Here is a 14,812-nt window from a genome sequence, read left to right as displayed (position 1 = left end):
ATTTATAACCCCATGAGTGGAAGTGCCCTATGCTCTCTAAGCTTTGTTTTTTAGATGTTTCAGGACTCACCGTACGCTTCTCCAGAGTGGCTGTTGGCAATTTACATCCCGCCCATCAGTGTAGCAAGGCTCCCATTTCTCCATGGCCTGTCCTGCATTTCTGGTTTTGACACTTTTTTCAGCATGGCCTTTTTAACCGATGGGAAGCGAGACATCTTTGTAGCGCTGATTTGCCTTTCCAGGTTGCTTGGTTGGCCAAAAAGGGCGTATGCGTTTTTTCCTGAATATATTCAGGAAAAAACGCATACGCCCTTTTTGGCCAAGGGCATCATTGTCAACGTTTTGCCGCTTTTCATGTGCTTTAAAGGCGATTCGAATCTACCTCCTGAAATCTGTTTCCTGCAATTCTGCCTTGATTTCAAATCCTCTTCTTTGCCTTCCCTCAATATATTTGTGGATGAGAGTTATCATTTATAACTCTGCAGGTTTGTGAATTGCAGTGCCCTGAACCTCCAATTTACAACTCGCTTTTTAGGGAGCTGGCCGCAAAAGCGCAGGATGGCTTCAGGCCCTGTTCTGGTTCCGGGGGGCAGGCTGAGCCTGTGGTTAATTCTTCTTCCTGATGGGAAAATAGAGTGACCTGTGCCTGTCCCAACACCAAGAGCTAGTCTTTCATTGGTTCCACGTCTTCCCGTTCATCCTCAGTACAAATTGCAACCTGTACGGAACAGGAGGTTAAAGGTGCTGATGCTCCAAGGAGGGAGATTGCTAGTAAAGTGGCTGGAATGGCGAACCCGGGCACAAGCAGATGAGAAATGAGGTGCGTTTTAGAAACCTTTCCCCATCACACGGTGTACCATCTTCTGGGTATCTCATGCATGTTTTCGATGTAGGAAGATGCCCTTGAACCTGGAGATTTGGGACCCATGCGATCGGTACCACGCAGTATTACTTTAAAGGGTCTGCGTTTGCTCACCCAACCTCACCAAACCTCTCAGCCCCAAGAGTGTCCACCCTTATGTCTCATCCAGCTGTGGGTCTAGATATGGTCAATCCAGGTTGCATCACAGCCCCTGAACGCATTGTGTAAGAATTTCGCTCTCTTTCACTGTCTTTGTTTCACGGGTTTTTCAAAGTAATTTATTTTTATAATGGGGTTTAGCTGCTTTTCACTGCTGTGTTTATGCCGCTTTACACCCACTTGACACACTAACAGAGAGATATCAATACATAGGTTTTAAGATTATTACTAGTCAGATATATTCTTGTGCGGTGAATAGGGCGTGTTGAGTCCAGTTCTCTGAGCAAGGAGTAGGTCTTGTCTATTACATATTGGTTTTATGGAACGGTATCTGAGCTAATTTGAAACCCTTGTTTTATGTATCACCCCACCTCACCTTTCCCGTTAAGCAGCCATAGTGTGTTTTCTGCATGTGTGACTCTGTTCTGTTTTGTAATTCAGTTCAAGTGTAACGGTTTTTACATTCCCTCTATCAGTGATACCTTATGAGAAGTGTCCTTTTCTGTGTGACTTATTTCACTTAGAATCGTCGTACCTAAATCCACTCATCATGCTGCTACTAGCCTTATGACATTGATTTCATGGCTGAGTGATATTCCATTGTACATAAGGACCACAACTTCTTTATCCATTTTTCTCTTTCCTGGGATATTGAAGGTGGAATGAAGTGGAGGTCCTTGTCAACAGAGCAGCCCTAAACTTTGGGGTGCTTGTGTCTTGCTGATTTTTCATTTTCCCAATTTATACCCCCATGAGTGGAAGTGCCCTATGCTCCCTAAGCTTTGCTTTTTAGACGTTTCAGGACTCACCGTACACTTCTCCAGAGTGGCTGTTGACAATTTACATCCCGCCCATCAGTGTAGCAAGGCTCCCATTTCTCCATGGCCTGTCCTGCATTTCTGGTTTTGACACTTTTTTCAGCATGGCCCTTTTGACCGATGGGAAGCGAGACATCTTTGTAGCGCTGATTTGCCTTTCCAGGTTGCTTGGTTGGCCAAAAAGGGCGTATGCGTTTTTTCCTGAATATATTCAGGAAAAAACGCATACGCCCTTTTTGGCCAAGGGCATCATTGTCAACGTTTTGCCGCTTTTCATGTGCTTTAAAGGCGATTCGAATCTACCTCCTGAAATCTGTTTCCTGCAATTCTGCCTTGATTTCAAATCCTCTTCTTTGCCTTCCCTCAATATATTTGTGGATGAGAGTTATCATTTATAACTCTGCAGGTTTGTGAATTGCAGTGCCCTGAACCTCCATTTTACAACTCGCTTTTTAGGGAGCTGGCCGCAAAAGCGCAGGATGGCTTCAGGCCCTGTTCTGGTTCCGGGGGGCAGGCTGAGCCTGTGGTTAATTCTTCTTCCTGATGGGAAAATAGAGTGACCTGTGCCTGTCCCAACACCAAGAGCTAGTCTTTCATTGGTTCCACGTCTTCCCGTTCATCCTCAGTACAAATTGCAACCTGTACGGAACAGGAGGTTAAAGGTGCTGATGCTCCAAGGAGGGAGATTGCTAGTTAAGTGGCTGGAATGGCGAACCCGGGCACAAGCAGATGAGAAATGAGGTGCGTTTTAGAAACCTTTCCCCATCACACGGTGTACCATCTTCTGGGTATCTCATGCATGTTTTCGATGTAGGAAGATGCCCTGGAACCTGGAGATTTGGGACCCATGCGATGGGTACCACGCAGTATTACTTTAAAGGGTCTGCGTTTGCTCACCCAACCTCACCAAACCTCTCAGCCGCAACAGTGTCCACCCTTATGTCTCATCCAGCTGTGGGTCTAGATATGGTCAATCCAGGTTGCATCACAGCCCCTGAACGCATTGTGTAAGAATTTCTCTCTCTTTCACTGTCTTTGTTTCATGGGTTTTTCAAAGTAATTTATTTTTATAATGGGGTTTAGCTGCTTTTCACTGCTGTGTTTATGCCGCTTTTTACCCACTTGACACACTAACAGAGAGATATCAGTACATAGGTTTTAAGATTATTACTAGTCAGATATATTCTTGTGCGGTGAATAGGGCGTGTTGAGTCCAGTTCTCTGAGCAAGGAGTAGGTCTTGTCTATTACATATTGGGTTTATGGAATGGTATCTGAGCTAATTTGAAACCCTTGTTTTATGTATCACCCCACCTCACCTTTCCCGTTAAGCAGCCATAGTGTGTTTTCTGCATGTGTGACTCTGTTCTGTTTTGTAATTCAGTTCAAGTGTAACGGTTTTTACATTCCCTCTATAAGTGATACCTTATGAGAAGTGTCCTTTTCTGTGTGACTTATTTCACTTAGGGTCGTCGTACCTAAATCCACTCATCATGCTGCTACTAGCCTTATGACATTGATTTCACGGCTGAGTGATATTCCATTGTACATAAGGACCACAACTTCTTTATCCATTTTTCTCTTTCCTGGGATATTGAAGGTGGAATGAAGTGGAGGTCCTTGTCAACAGAGTAGCCCTAAACTTTGGGGTGCTTGTGTCTTGCTGATTTTTAATTTTCCCAATTTATAACCCCATGAGTGGAAGTGCCCTATGCTCTCTAAGCTTTGTTTTTTAGATGTTTCAGGACTCACCGTACACTTCTCCAGAGTGGCTGTTGACAATTTACATCCCGCCCATCAGTGTAGCAAGGCTCCCATTTCTCCATGGCCTGTCCTGCATTTCTGGTTTTGACACTTTTTTCAGCATGGCCCTTTTGACCGATGGGAAGCGAGACATCTTTGTAGCGCTGATTTGCCTTTCCAGGTTGCTTGGTTGGCCAAAAAGGGCGTATGCGTTTTTTCCTGAATATATTCAGGAAAAAACGCATACGCCCTTTTTGGCCAAGGGCATCAGTGCCAACGTTTTGCCGCATTTCATGTGCTTTAAAGGCGATTCGAATCTACCTCCTGAAATCTGTTTCCTGCAATTCTGCCTTGATTTCTAATCCTCTTCTTTGCCTTCCCTCAATATATTTGTGGACGAGAGTTATCATTTATAAGTCTGCAGGTTTGTGAATTGCAGTGCCCTGAACCTCCATTTTACAACTCGCTTTTTAGGGAGCTGGCCGCAATAGCACCGGCTGGCTTCAGGCCCTGTTCTGGTTCCGAGTGGCAGGCTGAGCCTGTGGTTAATTCTTCTTCCTGATGGGAAAATAGAGTGACCTGTGCCTGTCCCAACACCAAGAGCTAGTCTCTCATTGGTTCCACGTCTTCCAGTTCATCCTCAGGACAAATTGCAACCTCTACAGAAGAGGAGGTTAAAGGTGCTGATGCTCCAAGGAGGGAGATTGCTAGTAAAGTGGCTGGAATGGCGAACCCGGGCACAAGCAGATGAGAAATGAGGTGCGTTTTAGAAACCTTTCCCCATCACACGGTGTACCATCTTCTGGGTATCTCATGCATGTTTTCGATGTAGGAAGATGCCCTTGAACCTGGAGATTTGGGACCCATGCGATGGGTACCACGCAGTATTACTTTAAAGGGTCTGCGTTTGCTCACCCAACCTCACCAAACCTCTCAGCCGCAACAGTGTCCACCCTTATGTCTCATCCAGCTGTGGGTCTAGATATGGTCAATCCAGGTTGTATCACAGCCCCTGAACGCATTGTGTAAGAATTTCTCTCTCTTTCACTGTCTTTGTTTCATGGGTTTTTCAAAGTAATTTATTTTTATAATGGGGTTTAGCTGCTTTTCACTGCTGTGTTTATGCCGCTTTTTACCCACTTGACACACTAACAGAGAGATATCAGTACATAGGTTTTAAGATTATTACTAGTCAGATGTATTCTTGTGCGGTGAATAGGGCGTGTTGAGTCCAGTTCTCTGAGCAAGGAGTAGGTCTTGTCTATTACATATTGGGTTTATGGAAGGGTATCTGAGCTAATTTGAAACCCTTGTTTTATGTATCACCCCACCTCACCTTTCCCGTTAAGCAGCCATAGTGTGTTTTCTGCATGTGTGACTCTGTTTTGTTTTGTAATTCAGTTCAAGTGTAACGGTTTTTACATTCCCTCTATCAGTGATACCTTATGAGAAGTGTCCTTTTCTGTGTGACTTATTTCACTTAGAGTCGTCGTACCTAAATCCACTCATCATGCTGCTACTAGCCTTATGACATTGATTTCACGGCTGAGTGATATTCCATTGTACATAAGGACCACAACTTCTTTATCCATTTTTCTCTTTCCTGGGATATTGAAGGTGGAATGAAGTGGAGGTCCTTGTCAACAGAGCAGCCCTAAACTTTGGGGTGCTTGTGTCTTGCTGATTTTTAATTTTCCCAATTTATAACCCCATGAGTGGAAGTGCCCTATGCTCTCTAAGCTTTGTTTTTTAGATGTTTCAGGACTCACCGTACGCTTCTCCAGAGTGGCTGTTGGCAATTTACATCCCGCCCATCAGTGTAGCAAGGCTCCCATTTCTCCATGGCCTGTCCTGCATTTCTGGTTTTGACACTTTTTTCAGCATGGCCTTTTTAACCGATGGGAAGCGAGACATCTTTGTAGCGCTGATTTGCCTTTCCAGGTTGCTTGGTTGGCCAAAAAGGGCGTATGCGTTTTTTCCTGAATATATTCAGGAAAAAACGCATACGCCCTTTTTGGCCAAGGGCATCATTGTCAACGTTTTGCCGCTTTTCATGTGCTTTAAAGGCGATTCGAATCTACCTCCTGAAATCTGTTTCCTGCAATTCTGCCTTGATTTCAAATCCTCTTCTTTGCCTTCCCTCAATATATTTGTGGATGAGAGTTACCATTTATAACTCTGCAGGTTTGTGAATTGCAGTGCCCTGAACCTCCAATTTACAACTCGCTTTTTAGGGAGCTGGCCGCAAAAGCGCAGGATGGCTTCAGGCCCTGTTCTGGTTCCGGGGGGCAGGCTGAGCCTGTGGTTAATTCTTCTTCCTGATGGGAAAATAGAGTGACCTGTGCCTGTCCCAACACCAAGAGCTAGTCTTTCATTGGTTCCACGTCTTCCCGTTCATCCTCAGTACAAATTGCAACCTGTACGGAACAGGAGGTTAAAGGTGCTGATGCTCCAATGAGGGAGATTGCTAGTAAAGTGGCTGGAATGGCGAACCCGGGCACAAGCAGATGAGAAATGAGGTGCGTTTTAGAAACCTTTCCCCATCACACGGTGTACCATCTTCTGGGTATCTCATGCATGTTTTCAATGTAGGAAGATGCCCTTGAACCTGGAGATTTGGGACCCATGCGATCGGTACCACGCAGTATTACTTTAAAGGGTCTGCGTTTGCTCACCCAACCTCACCAAACCTCTCAGCCCCAAGAGTGTCCACCCTTATGTCTCATCCAGCTGTGGGTCTAGATATGGTCAATCCAGGTTGCATCACAGCCCCTGAACGCATTGTGTAAGAATTTCGCTCTCTTTCACTGTCTTTGTTTCACGGGTTTTTCAAAGTAATTTATTTTTATAATGGGGTTTAGCTGCTTTTCACTGCTGTGTTTATGCCGCTTTACACCCACTTGACACACTAACAGAGAGATATCAATACATAGGTTTTAAGATTATTACTAGTCAGATATATTCTTGTGCGGTGAATAGGGCGTGTTGAGTCCAGTTCTCTGAGCAAGGAGTAGGTCTTGTCTATTACATATTGGTTTTATGGAACGGTATCTGAGCTAATTTGAAACCCTTGTTTTATGTATCACCCCACCTCACCTTTCCCGTTAAGCAGCCATAGTGTGTTTTCTGCATGTGTGACTCTGTTCTGTTTTGTAATTCAGTTCAAGTGTAACGGTTTTTACATTCCCTCTATCAGTGATACCTTATGAGAAGTGTCCTTTTCTGTGTGACTTATTTCACTTAGAATCGTCGTACCTAAATCCACTCATCATGCTGCTACTAGCCTTATGACATTGATTTCATGGCTGAGTGATATTCCATTGTACATAAGGACCACAACTTCTTTATCCATTTTTCTCTTTCCTGGGATATTGAAGGTGGAATGAAGTGGAGGTCCTTGTCAACAGAGCAGCCCTAAACTTTGGGGTGCTTGTGTCTTGCTGATTTTTCATTTTCCCAATTTATACCCCCATGAGTGGAAGTGCCCTATGCTCCCTAAGCTTTGCTTTTTAGACGTTTCAGGACTCACCGTACACTTCTCCAGAGTGGCTGTTGACAATTTACATCCCGCCCATCAGTGTAGCAAGGCTCCCATTTCTCCATGGCCTGTCCTGCATTTCTGGTTTTGACACTTTTTTCAGCATGGCCCTTTTGACCGATGGGAAGCGAGACATCTTTGTAGCGCTGATTTGCCTTTCCAGGTTGCTTGGTTGGCCAAAAAGGGCGTATGCGTTTTTTCCTGAATATATTCAGGAAAAAACGCATACGCCCTTTTTGGCCAAGGGCATCATTGTCAACGTTTTGCCGCTTTTCATGTGCTTTAAAGGCGATTCGAATCTACCTCCTGAAATCTGTTTCCTGCAATTCTGCCTTGATTTCAAATCCTCTTCTTTGCCTTCCCTCAATATATTTGTGGATGAGAGTTATCATTTATAACTCTGCAGGTTTGTGAATTGCAGTGCCCTGAACCTCCATTTTACAACTCGCTTTTTAGGGAGCTGGCCGCAAAAGCGCAGGATGGCTTCAGGCCCTGTTCTGGTTCCGGGGGGCAGGCTGAGCCTGTGGTTAATTCTTCTTCCTGATGGGAAAATAGAGTGACCTGTGCCTGTCCCAACACCAAGAGCTAGTCTTTCATTGGTTCCACGTCTTCCCGTTCATCCTCAGTACAAATTGCAACCTGTACGGAACAGGAGGTTAAAGGTGCTGATGCTCCAAGGAGGGAGATTGCTAGTTAAGTGGCTGGAATGGCGAACCCGGGCACAAGCAGATGAGAAATGAGGTGCGTTTTAGAAACCTTTCCCCATCACACGGTGTACCATCTTCTGGGTATCTCATGCATGTTTTCGATGTAGGAAGATGCCCTGGAACCTGGAGATTTGGGACCCATGCGATGGGTACCACGCAGTATTACTTTAAAGGGTCTGCGTTTGCTCACCCAACCTCACCAAACCTCTCAGCCGCAACAGTGTCCACCCTTATGTCTCATCCAGCTGTGGGTCTAGATATGGTCAATCCAGGTTGCATCACAGCCCCTGAACGCATTGTGTAAGAATTTCTCTCTCTTTCACTGTCTTTGTTTCATGGGTTTTTCAAAGTAATTTATTTTTATAATGGGGTTTAGCTGCTTTTCACTGCTGTGTTTATGCCGCTTTTTACCCACTTGACACACTAACAGAGAGATATCAGTACATAGGTTTTAAGATTATTACTAGTCAGATATATTCTTGTGCGGTGAATAGGGCGTGTTGAGTCCAGTTCTCTGAGCAAGGAGTAGGTCTTGTCTATTACATATTGGGTTTATGGAACGGTATCTGAGCTAATTTGAAACCCTTGTTTTATGTATCACCCCACCTCACCTTTCCCGTTAAGCAGCCATAGTGTGTTTTCTGCATGTGTGACTCTGTTCTGTTTTGTAATTCAGTTCAAGTGTAACGGTTTTTACATTCCCTCTATAAGTGATACCTTATGAGAAGTGTCCTTTTCTGTGTGACTTATTTCACTTAGAGTCGTCGTACCTAAATCCACTCATCATGCTGCTACTAGCCTTATGACATTGATTTCACGGCTGAGTGATATTCCATTGTACATAAGGACCACAACTTCTTTATCCATTTTTCTCTTTCCTGGGATATTGAAGGTGGAATGAAGTGGAGGTCCTTGTCAACAGAGCAGCCCTAAACTTTGGGGTGCTTGTGTCTTGCTGATTTTTCATTTTCCCAATTTATAACCCCATGAGTGGAAGTGCCCTATGCTCTCTAAGCTTTGTTTTTTAGATGTTTCAGGACTCACCGTACACTTCTCCAGAGTGGCTGTTGACAATTTACATCCCGCCCATCAGTGTAGCAAGGCTCCCATTTCTCCATGGCCTGTCCTGCATTTCTGGTTTTGACACTTTTTTCAGCATGGCCCTTTTGACCGATGGGAAGCGAGACATCTTTGTAGTGCTGATTTGCCTTTCCAGGTTGCTTGGTTGGCCAAAAAGGGCGTATGCGTTTTTTCCTGAATATATTCAGGAAAAAACGCATACGCCCTTTTTGGCCAAGGGCATCATTGCCAACGTTTTGCCGCTTTTCATGTGCTTTAAAGGCGATTCGAATCTACCTCCTGAAATCTGTTTCCTGCAATTCTGCCTTGATTTCAAATCCTCTTCTTTGCCTTCCCTCAATATATTTGTGGACGAGAGTTATCATTTATAAGTCTGCAGGTTTGTGAATTGCAGTGCCCTGAACCTCCATTTTACAACTCGCTTTTTAGGGAGCTGGCCGCAATAGCACCGGCTGGCTTCAGGCCCTGTTCTGGTTCCGAGTGGCAGGCTGAGCCTTTGGTTAATTCTTCTTCCTGATGGGAAAATAGAGTGACCTGTGCCTGTCCCAACACCAAGAGCTAGTCTCTCATTGGTTCCACGTCTTCCAGTTCATCCTCAGGACAAATTGCAACCTGTACGGAAGAGGAGGTTAAAGGTGCTGATGCTCCAAGGAGGGAGATTGCTAGTAAAGTGGCTGGAATGGCGAACCCGGGCACAAGCAGATGAGAAATGAGGTGCGTTTTAGAAACCTTTCCCCATCACACGGTGTACCATCTTCTGGGATTCTCATGCATGTTTTCTATGTAGGAAGATGACCTTGAACCTGGAGATTTGGGACCCATGCGATGGGTACCACGCAGTATTACTTTAAAGGGTCTGCGTTTGCTCACCCAACCTCACCAAACCTCTCAGCCGCAACAGTGTCCACCCTTATGTCTCATCCAGCTGTGGGTCTAGATATGGTCAATCCAGGTTGCATCACAGCCCCTGAACGCATTGTGTAAGAATTTCTCTCTCTTTCACTGTCTTTGTTTCATGGGTTTTTCAAAGTAATTTATTTTTATAATGGGGTTTAGCTGCTTTTCACTGCTGTGTTTATGCCGCTTTTTACCCACTTGACACACTAACAGAGAGATATCAGTACATAGGTTTTAAGATTATTACTAGTCAGATGTATTCTTGTGCGGTGAATAGGGCGTGTTGAGTCCAGTTCTCTGAGCAAGGAGTAGGTCTTGTCTATTACATATTGGGTTTATGGAAGGGTATCTGAGCTAATTTGAAACCCTTGTTTTATGTATCACCCCACCTCACCTTTCCCGTTAAGCAGCCATAGTGTGTTTTCTGCATGTGTGACTCTGTTCTGTTTTGTAATTCAGTTCAAGTGTAACGGTTTTTACATTCCCTCTATCAGTGATACCTTATGAGAAGTGTCCTTTTCTGTGTGACTTATTTCACTTAGAGTCGTCGTACCTAAATCCACTCATCATGCTGCTACTAGCCTTATGACATTGATTTCACGGCTGAGTGATATTCCATTGTACATAAGGACCACAACTTCTTTATCCATTTTTCTCTTTCCTGGGATATTGAAGGTGGAATGAAGTGGAGGTCCTTGTCAACAGAGCAGCCCTAAACTTTGGGGTGCTTGTGTCTTGCTGATTTTTAATTTTCCCAATTTATAACCCCATGAGTGGAAGTGCCCTATGCTCTCTAAGCTTTGTTTTTTAGATGTTTCAGGACTCACCGTACGCTTCTCCAGAGTGGCTGTTGGCAATTTACATCCCGCCCATCAGTGTAGCAAGGCTCCCATTTCTCCATGGCCTGTCCTGCATTTCTGGTTTTGACACTTTTTTCAGCATGGCCTTTTTAACCGATGGGAAGCGAGACATCTTTGTAGCGCTGATTTGCCTTTCCAGGTTGCTTGGTTGGCCAAAAAGGGCGTATGCGTTTTTTCCTGAATATATTCAGGAAAAAACGCATACGCCCTTTTTGGCCAAGGGCATCATTGTCAACGTTTTGCCGCTTTTCATGTGCTTTAAAGGCGATTCGAATCTACCTCCTGAAATCTGTTTCCTGCAATTCTGCCTTGATTTCAAATCCTCTTCTTTGCCTTCCCTCAATATATTTGTGGATGAGAGTTATCATTTATAACTCTGCAGGTTTGTGAATTGCAGTGCCCTGAACCTCCAATTTACAACTCGCTTTTTAGGGAGCTGGCCGCAAAAGCGCAGGATGGCTTCAGGCCCTGTTCTGGTTCCGGGGGGCAGGCTGAGCCTGTGGTTAATTCTTCTTCCTGATGGGAAAATAGAGTGACCTGTGCCTGTCCCAACACCAAGAGCTAGTCTTTCATTGGTTCCACGTCTTCCCGTTCATCCTCAGTACAAATTGCAACCTGTACGGAACAGGAGGTTAAAGGTGCTGATGCTCCAAGGAGGGAGATTGCTAGTAAAGTGGCTGGAATGGCGAACCCGGGCACAAGCAGATGAGAAATGAGGTGCGTTTTAGAAACCTTTCCCCATCACACGGTGTACCATCTTCTGGGTATCTCATGCATGTTTTCGATGTAGGAAGATGCCCTTGAACCTGGAGATTTGGGACCCATGCGATCGGTACCACGCAGTATTACTTTAAAGGGTCTGCGTTTGCTCACCCAACCTCACCAAACCTCTCAGCCCCAAGAGTGTCCACCCTTATGTCTCATCCAGCTGTGGGTCTAGATATGGTCAATCCAGGTTGCATCACAGCCCCTGAACGCATTGTGTAAGAATTTCGCTCTCTTTCACTGTCTTTGTTTCACGGGTTTTTCAAAGTAATTTATTTTTATAATGGGGTTTAGCTGCTTTTCACTGCTGTGTTTATGCCGCTTTACACCCACTTGACACACTAACAGAGAGATATCAATACATAGGTTTTAAGATTATTACTAGTCAGATATATTCTTGTGCGGTGAATAGGGCGTGTTGAGTCCAGTTCTCTGAGCAAGGAGTAGGTCTTGTCTATTACATATTGGTTTTATGGAACGGTATCTGAGCTAATTTGAAACCCTTGTTTTATGTATCACCCCACCTCACCTTTCCCGTTAAGCAGCCATAGTGTGTTTTCTGCATGTGTGACTCTGTTCTGTTTTGTAATTCAGTTCAAGTGTAACGGTTTTTACATTCCCTCTATCAGTGATACCTTATGAGAAGTGTCCTTTTCTGTGTGACTTATTTCACTTAGAATCGTCGTACCTAAATCCACTCATCATGCTGCTACTAGCCTTATGACATTGATTTCATGGCTGAGTGATATTCCATTGTACATAAGGACCACAACTTCTTTATCCATTTTTCTCTTTCCTGGGATATTGAAGGTGGAATGAAGTGGAGGTCCTTGTCAACAGAGCAGCCCTAAACTTTGGGGTGCTTGTGTCTTGCTGATTTTTCATTTTCCCAATTTATACCCCCATGAGTGGAAGTGCCCTATGCTCCCTAAGCTTTGCTTTTTAGACGTTTCAGGACTCACCGTACACTTCTCCAGAGTGGCTGTTGACAATTTACATCCCGCCCATCAGTGTAGCAAGGCTCCCATTTCTCCATGGCCTGTCCTGCATTTCTGGTTTTGACACTTTTTTCAGCATGGCCCTTTTGACCGATGGGAAGCGAGACATCTTTGTAGCGCTGATTTGCCTTTCCAGGTTGCTTGGTTGGCCAAAAAGGGCGTATGCGTTTTTTCCTTAATATATTCAGGAAAAAACGCATACGCCCTTTTTGGCCAAGGGCATCATTGTCAACGTTTTGCCGCTTTTCATGTGCTTTAAAGGCGATTCGAATCTACCTCCTGAAATCTGTTTCCTGCAATTCTGCCTTGATTTCAAATCCTCTTCTTTGCCTTCCCTCAATATATTTGTGGATGAGAGTTATCATTTATAACTCTGCAGGTTTGTGAATTGCAGTGCCCTGAACCTCCATTTTACAACTCGCTTTTTAGGGAGCTGGCCGCAAAAGCGCAGGATGGCTTCAGGCCCTGTTCTGGTTCCGGGGGGCAGGCTGAGCCTGTGGTTAATTCTTCTTCCTGATGGGAAAATAGAGTGACCTGTGCCTGTCCCAACACCAAGAGCTAGTCTTTCATTGGTTCCACGTCTTCCCGTTCATCCTCAGTACAAATTGCAACCTGTACGGAACAGGAGGTTAAAGGTGCTGATGCTCCAAGGAGGGAGATTGCTAGTTAAGTGGCTGGAATGGCGAACCCGGGCACAAGCAGATGAGAAATGAGGTGCGTTTTAGAAACCTTTCCCCATCACACGGTGTACCATCTTCTGGGTATCTCATGCATGTTTTCGATGTAGGAAGATGCCCTGGAACCTGGAGATTTGGGACCCATGCGATGGGTACCACGCAGTATTACTTTAAAGGGTCTGCGTTTGCTCACCCAACCTCACCAAACCTCTCAGCCGCAACAGTGTCCACCCTTATGTCTCATCCAGCTGTGGGTCTAGATATGGTCAATCCAGGTTGCATCACAGCCCCTGAACGCATTGTGTAAGAATTTCTCTCTCTTTCACTGTCTTTGTTTCATGGGTTTTTCAAAGTAATTTATTTTTATAATGGGGTTTAGCTGCTTTTCACTGCTGTGTTTATGCCGCTTTTTACCCACTTGACACACTAACAGAGAGATATCAGTACATAGGTTTTAAGATTATTACTAGTCAGATATATTCTTGTGCGGTGAATAGGGCGTGTTGAGTCCAGTTCTCTGAGCAAGGAGTAGGTCTTGTCTATTACATATTGGGTTTATGGAATGGTATCTGAGCTAATTTGAAACCCTTGTTTTATGTATCACCCCACCTCACCTTTCCCGTTAAGCAGCCATAGTGTGTTTTCTGCATGTGTGACTCTGTTCTGTTTTGTAATTCAGTTCAAGTGTAACGGTTTTTACATTCCCTCTATAAGTGATACCTTATGAGAAGTGTCCTTTTCTGTGTGACTTATTTCACTTAGGGTCGTCGTACCTAAATCCACTCATCATGCTGCTACTAGCCTTATGACATTGATTTCACGGCTGAGTGATATTCCATTGTACATAAGGACCACAACTTCTTTATCCATTTTTCTCTTTCCTGGGATATTGAAGGTGGAATGAAGTGGAGGTCCTTGTCAACAGAGTAGCCCTAAACTTTGGGGTGCTTGTGTCTTGCTGATTTTTAATTTTCCCAATTTATAACCCCATGAGTGGAAGTGCCCTATGCTCTCTAAGCTTTGTTTTTTAGATGTTTCAGGACTCACCGTACACTTCTCCAGAGTGGCTGTTGACAATTTACATCCCGCCCATCAGTGTAGCAAGGCTCCCATTTCTCCATGGCCTGTCCTGCATTTCTGGTTTTGACACTTTTTTCAGCATGGCCCTTTTGACCGATGGGAAGCGAGACATCTTTGTAGCGCTGATTTGCCTTTCCAGGTTGCTTGGTTGGCCAAAAAGGGCGTATGCGTTTTTTCCTGAATATATTCAGGAAAAAACGCATACGCCCTTTTTGGCCAAGGGCATCAGTGCCAACGTTTTGCCGCATTTCATGTGCTTTAAAGGCGATTCGAATCTACCTCCTGAAATCTGTTTCCTGCAATTCTGCCTTGATTTCTAATCCTCTTCTTTGCCTTCCCTCAATATATTTGTGGACGAGAGTTATCATTTATAAGTCTGCAGGTTTGTGAATTGCAGTGCCCTGAACCTCCATTTTACAACTCGCTTTTTAGGGAGCTGGCCGCAATAGCACCGGCTGGCTTCAGGCCCTGTTCTGGTTCCGAGTGGCAGGCTGAGCCTGTGGTTAATTCTTCTTCCTGATGGGAAAATAGAGTGACCTGTGCCTGTCCCAACACCAAGAGCTAGTCTCTCATTGGTTCCACGTCTTCCAGTTCATCCTCAGGACAAATTGCAACCTCTACAGAAGAGG

This window comes from Balaenoptera borealis (assembly GCF_965194805.1).
Source record: "Balaenoptera borealis genome assembly, contig: HAP1_SCAFFOLD_42, whole genome shotgun sequence".
Taxonomy (NCBI): domain Eukaryota; kingdom Metazoa; phylum Chordata; class Mammalia; order Artiodactyla; family Balaenopteridae; genus Balaenoptera; species Balaenoptera borealis.
Note: the sequence above shows the minus strand (reverse complement) of the source record.